This window comes from Palaemon carinicauda, chromosome 26 (assembly GCF_036898095.1).
Source record: "Palaemon carinicauda isolate YSFRI2023 chromosome 26, ASM3689809v2, whole genome shotgun sequence".
Taxonomy (NCBI): domain Eukaryota; kingdom Metazoa; phylum Arthropoda; class Malacostraca; order Decapoda; family Palaemonidae; genus Palaemon; species Palaemon carinicauda.
In genome coordinates, this window is record NC_090750.1 from 58638448 (window position 1) to 58645082 (window position 6635).

A 6635-nucleotide genomic window follows, 5' to 3' on the forward strand; every position below is an offset into this window, starting at 1 on the left:
AGCATCTATAAAATTTAAATCACTTCAAGAAAACAGAAATTACTGCCAGATCTCTTCTCAAACAGCATATATAACATTAAAAGCACTTCAAGAAGAAGGAAATTACTGACAGATCTTTGCTCAAACAGTATCTATCATATTTAAAACATTTCAAGAAGACGGAAATTACTGTCAGATCTCTGCTTAAACAGCGTCTATAACATTTAAAAGACTTCAAGAAGACGAAAATTACTACCAGATCTTTGCTCAAACAGAATCTATAACAGTTAAAACATTTCGAGATGACGGATATTACTGCTAGATCTTTGGTCAGACAACAATCTATTCAAACACTCCAAGAAGACGGAAATTACTGCCAGATCTTTGCTCAAAAAGCATCTATATTATTTAAAACACTTCAAGAAGACGGAAATTACTGCAATATGTTTGCTCAAACAGCATCTATAACATTTAAATCACTTCAAGAAGACGGAAATTACTGCCAGATCTTTGCTCAAACAGCATCTGTAACATTTAAAATACTTCAAGAAGACGGAAATTACTGCCAGATCTTTGCTCAAACAGCATCTATAACATTTAAATCACTTCAAGAAGACGGAAATTACTTCCAGATCTTTGCTCAAACTGCATCTATAACATTTAAATCACTTCAAGAAGATGGAAATTACTGCCAGATCTTTGCTCAAACAGCATCTATAACATTTAAATCACTTCAAGAAGACGGAAATTACTGCCAGATCTTTGTTCAAACTGAATCTATAACATTTAAATCACTTCAAGAAGACGGAAATTACTGCCAGATCTTTTCTTAAACAGCATCTATAACATTTAAATCACTTCAAGAAGACGGAAATTACTGCCAGATCGTTGCTCAAAAAGCATCTACAACATTTAAATAACTTCAAGAAGACGGAAATTACTGACACATCTTTGCTCAAACAGCATCTATAACATTTAAATCACTTCAAGAAGACGGAAATTACTGCCAGATCTTTGCTCAAACTGCATCTATAACATTTAAATCACTTCAAGAAGACGGAAATTACTGCCAAATCTTTGCTCAAACAGCATCTATAACATTTAAATCACTTCAAGTAGACGGAAATTACTGCCAGATCATTGCTCAAAAAGCATCTACAACATTTAAATAACTTCAAGAAGACGGAAATTACTGACACATCTTTGCTCAAACAGCATCTATAACATTTAAATCACTTCAAGAAGACGGAAATTACTGCCAGATCTTTGCTCAAACTGCATCTATAACATTTAAATCACTTCAAGAAGACGGAAATTACTGCCAGATCTTTGCTCAAACAGCATCTATTACATTTAAATCACTTCAAGAAGACGGAAATTACTGCCAGATCTTTGCTCAAAAAGCATCTATAACATTTAAATAACTTCAAGAAGACGGAAATTACTGCCAGATCTTTGCTCAAACTGCATCTATAACATTTAAAATACTTCAAGTAGACGGAAATTACTGCCAGATCTTTGCTCAAACTGCACCTATAACATTTAAAATACTTCAAGTAGACGGAAATTACTGCCAGATCTTTGCTCAAACTGCATCTATAACATTTAGAATACTTCAAGTAGACGGAAATTACTGCCAGATATTTGCTCAAACTGCATCTATAACATTTAAAATACTTCAAGTAGACGGAAATTACTGCCAGATCTTTGCTCAAAAAGCATCTACAACATTTAAATCACTTCAAGAAGACGGAAATTACTGCCAGATCTTTGCTCAAACAGCATCTATAAAATTTAAATCACTTCAAGAAAACAGAAATTACTGCCAGATCTCTTCTCAAACAGCATATATAACATTAAAAGCACTTCAAGAAGAAGGAAATTACTGACAGATCTTTGCTCAAACAGTATCTATCATATTTAAAACATTTCAAGAAGACGGAAATTACTGTCAGATCTCTGCTTAAACAGCGTCTATAACATTTAAAAGACTTCAAGAAGACGAAAATTACTACCAGATCTTTGCTCAAACAGCATCTATAACAGTTAAAACATTTCGAGATGACGGATATTACTGCTAGATCTTTGGTCAGACAACAATCTATTCAAACACTCCAAGAAGACGGAAATTACTGCCAGATCTTTGCTCAAAAAGCATCTATATTATTTAAAACACTTCAAGAAGACGGAAATTACTGCCAGATCTTTGCTCAAACAGAATTTTCAAATTTAAGATACTGAAAAAAGATTGAAATTACTCCAAGATCTTTGCTCAAACAGCATATATAACATTTAAAACACTTTTAAGAAAACGGAAATTACTGCCAGATTTTTTGCTCAGACAGCACTTAGGACATTGAGTGATATATGTTATGGTGATGGTAGATCAAATACATTTGATTCATTTATCTTTTATATAATTTTTTCCGATGATTGTTAACAGAAGGGAGACCTCTAGGGTACCCCAAAACCCCCTATCTTCATCTCACAAAGATGGTGAGGATGTAGAAACTATAAGAAACTATTAAGTTTGAGCTGGTCTGAGCCCCAGTCCGGCATGTCACCAGGCAGGACGGTTCCAGTAGGCTTCCAAAATTAGTGAGACCACAGTTAGGTAACACAAACCAATTTCGGTGAGGTTGTAGAAACCACAAGTGACTATCGAGCTGGAGCATGACTCGAACCCTAGCCCGGTTTGACGGTCTGAACGATCCCCCGGTCTCAGAATTCTCCTTGACATAGTATAATGGTTCTTTTCCGCCATTAGCTCGCTTCGCTCGCATGAAAATAAAACATCAAGCTCGTATGTACTGGCAAGCGGTAATGTTGAGCTGCGCACGCTAACATTACAGGAAAATAAAACATCAACCTCGTATGCACTGGCAAACGGTAATGTTCACGCATGCGCAGATTATCAAGGAGAATTCTGAGACCGGGGGAATCGTTCAGACCGTCACACCGGCAGGTCATAAGGCAGGGACGGTTCCAGTAGGATACCTAAAGTAGTTAAACCCCATTTGGGTAAGGTAAACTAATTTCTAATTCTTTTGCATAATAAAGAAGTAAGTAAAGTGATTTTCATATCTTCTTTTCAACGCCACGAAAAAACAAACATCTTCTCCAAAGCACCTTCCTTGAAAATAGCAGTTTCCAGAAAGTACAAACCCTGGAATGTTAAAAACTTCCTTAACTTCCATCAGGAATGTCAAGTAAATCATGCAGGAAAAATGATACGTGGTCATATCGACGAATGAATGGCTAGCGATGAAAAGACCCTGCAATCATATTGACATGCTGTGAATAGGAGGATCGAAAATACGTGTCTTATCCTACACGATGCTGAAGATGTTATGAGCCGACATGAAACATGCCAGGCCTGGACGAGCTATGATTGCGGGTCGCGATCCCCCAAAAGACTCTAAGCCAACCCCACAACCCCCAGGCCCATGCTAATACCATCGTCATCTACCCAAAAGATGATGACCGGTGAGAACTACGGCGGCTCTCCTGTATTAAAAAGCCCCGACTTCGGTAACAGACATCAGTGTTCATATTCTCATCTCTTGGTGGAACAGGCGAGTGCAAATTACACCGGCTAAACAAACAGAGAACAGCATCAGAGTTGATAGGATTGTGGACGGAGAGAAAAGGGGCCTTCGTGATTGTTCGGCCTGATTACGACATCAGCGGGATTATTATTGAAATGTGGGTCTCGGGAAAGGCTGTCCTATCAGCACGACTATAATGAGTGGTGTGGGAGACGTCTTCACATATGACCGTCTCTTAAGTTCGACTCTCGACCTATCACACCATCTGTAACCACACCCTCTTTCAACGTTGCTTGTTCTCTCTCTCTCTCTCTCTCTCTCTCTCTCTCTCTCTCTCTCTCTCTCTCTCTCTCTCTTAGAGGTGTACTGCTGTTGTTATGTTTATCCAATAATTATGAGTGTTCAAAGTAAACCCATCCTCTCTCTCTCTCTCTCTCTCTCTCTCTCTCTCTCTCTCTCTCTCTCTCTTAGAGGTGTACTGCTGTTGTTATGTTTATCCAATAATTATGAGTGTTCAAAGTAAACCCATCCTCTCTCTCTCTCTCTCTCTCTCTCTCTCTCTCTCTCTCTCTCTCTCTTAGAGGTGTACTGCTGTTGTTATGTTTATCCAATAAGTATGAGTGTTCAAAGTAAACCCATCCTCTCTCTCTCTCTCTCTCTCTCTCTCTCTCTCTCTCTCTCTCTCTCTCTCTCTCTCTCTCTTAGAGGTGTACTGCTGTTGATATGTTTATCCAATAATTATGAGTGTTCAAAGTAAACCCATGCTCTCTCTCTCTCTCTCTCTCTCTCTCTCTCTCTCTCTCTCTCTCTCTCTCTCTCTCTCTAAAAGTGTACTGCTGTTGATATTTTTGGGCAATATTTATGAGTGTTCAAAGTAAACCCAACTTTCTCTCTCTCTCTCTCTCTCTCTCTCTCTCTCTCTCTCTCTCTCTCTCTCTCTCTCTCTCTCTCTCTAAGTGTACTGCTGTTGATATTTTTGTGCAATAATGCTTAAAATATTCAAAGTATCTCTCTCTCTCTCTCTCTCTCTCTCTCTCTCTCTCTCTCTCTCTCTCTCTCTCTCTCTCTCTCTCTCTCTCTGTGGGTGTACTATTGTTGATATTTCATGCAATAATGATGAAAAGGTTTCAGATATCGTAAAAGTATACTCGAGAAAATGAGTCATCAATACTGAGAAAGATGAAGAAGAAAGAAAGATAATGCGTAGACAGACAGGTAAATAGAAAACAAAAGAACGAATATACGACCAAGAAGTAGGAGACAGATTATATAATGAAAAGGAAGGCAAAAATACTATTAGAAACAAAACAAGAACAGCGGATAAGTCAAAACAATTAAAAAAAAATCCAAAGATGTTGTCTTTATGTCCCGTCATGACATTACATCCAGCATGCCCCAGCGGTGTCCATAGAGCGGAACATGTAATGGTATAATTACACTTGAAATTACACCTGTCGCGATATTTTATGGAACCCTTAATGGACGCAATTGGAATGATAAGATCCTTCTCTCCTGGAAATCCAGTAATGGTTGGAATCCTCGGAGGGCGTTCTGGAAATTCAGTACTTGGCTGGATTCCTCAGAGGGATTCCTGGAAATTCAGTACTGGCTGGATTCCTCGGAGGGTGTCCTGAAAATCCAGTACTTGGCTGGAATACTCTGAAAGTGTCCTTAAAATTCAGTACCGGTTGGAATCCTCGGAGGGCGTTCTGGAAATTCAGTACTAGCTGGATTCCTCGGAGGGCATCTTGAAAATTCAGTACTTGGCTGGAATCCTAGAAGGGCGTCCTTGAAATTCAGTACCGGTTGGAATCCTCGAAGGGGGTCCTGGAAATTCAGTGCTAGCTGGAATCCTCGGAGGGCGTCCTGAAAATCCAGTACTGACTGGAATCCTTGGAGGGCATCCTGGAAATTCAGTACTAGCTGTACTCATCGGAGGACATCCTGGAATTCCAGTATGGCTGGAAACCTCTGAGGGCGTCCTGGAAATCCAGTACTGGCTGGAATCCTTGGAGGGTGTTCTGGAAATCCAGTACTGACTGGAATCCTTGGAGGGCGTCCTGGAAATTCAGTGCTAGCTGGAATCCTCAGAGGACGTCCTGGAAATCCAGTACGGCTGGAATCCTCCGAGGGCGTCCTGGAAATCCAGTACGGCTGGAATCCTCTGAGGGCGTCCTGGAAATCCAGTACGGCTGGAATCCTCTGAGAGCATCCTGAAAATTCAGTACTGGCTGGAATTCTCGTACAGGGCCTCAGGTGCTGGATGGGAAGTCCTCCAGTGTCGTGGGCTCCATGACTGAGGGATAAGGATGATGAAGGGACTCCAGGGATAATTAAGAAGCAGTAAAATATGCATAAGTAATTTCACTGTTTAATTGCTGGAAAAAGAATATAGCGTTCTTGAAGCAGGTCAAATTATATTTCCCTATCTTGAGTAAAAAAAAAAAAGGGGGGGGATTATGAATTTTATGAGAAAAATACCTTTCTTGAAGTATGTCGAGTTTAATTGAGGTTACAATAATATTTCTAGAGTTCCAGTAATATATATATATATATATATATATATATATATATATATATATATACATATATATATGTATATATATATATATATATATATATATATATATATATATATATTTATATATATATTTATATATATATATATATATATACATATATATATATATATATATATATATATATATATATATATATATACACACATATATATATATATATATATATATATATATATATATATATATATTTACATACATATATACAGTATATATGAAATTTATGAGACATGCCGTTCTTTGAGCAGATCGAATTAAATTGAGATTAAAATAATATTTCCCAATTCTGAGTAAAATAAATAATTTATTTTATGAGATAAATCGTAATACACAGATTAATCTCACATTGCCAAAGAAAACTTCAATTCCCTTTTTTTCCAGCTTCCATTATCGTTTCCAGACTCTGGAAGAGCAAACACCGTGGTAGGAAATTCAGAATTTCTTAATTTTTAGTAAAAAAAAAGAAATAGGAATTTTAAGAGAAAAATCCTATTACCCAGAGTGATCTCACATTGCCAAAGAAACTGGA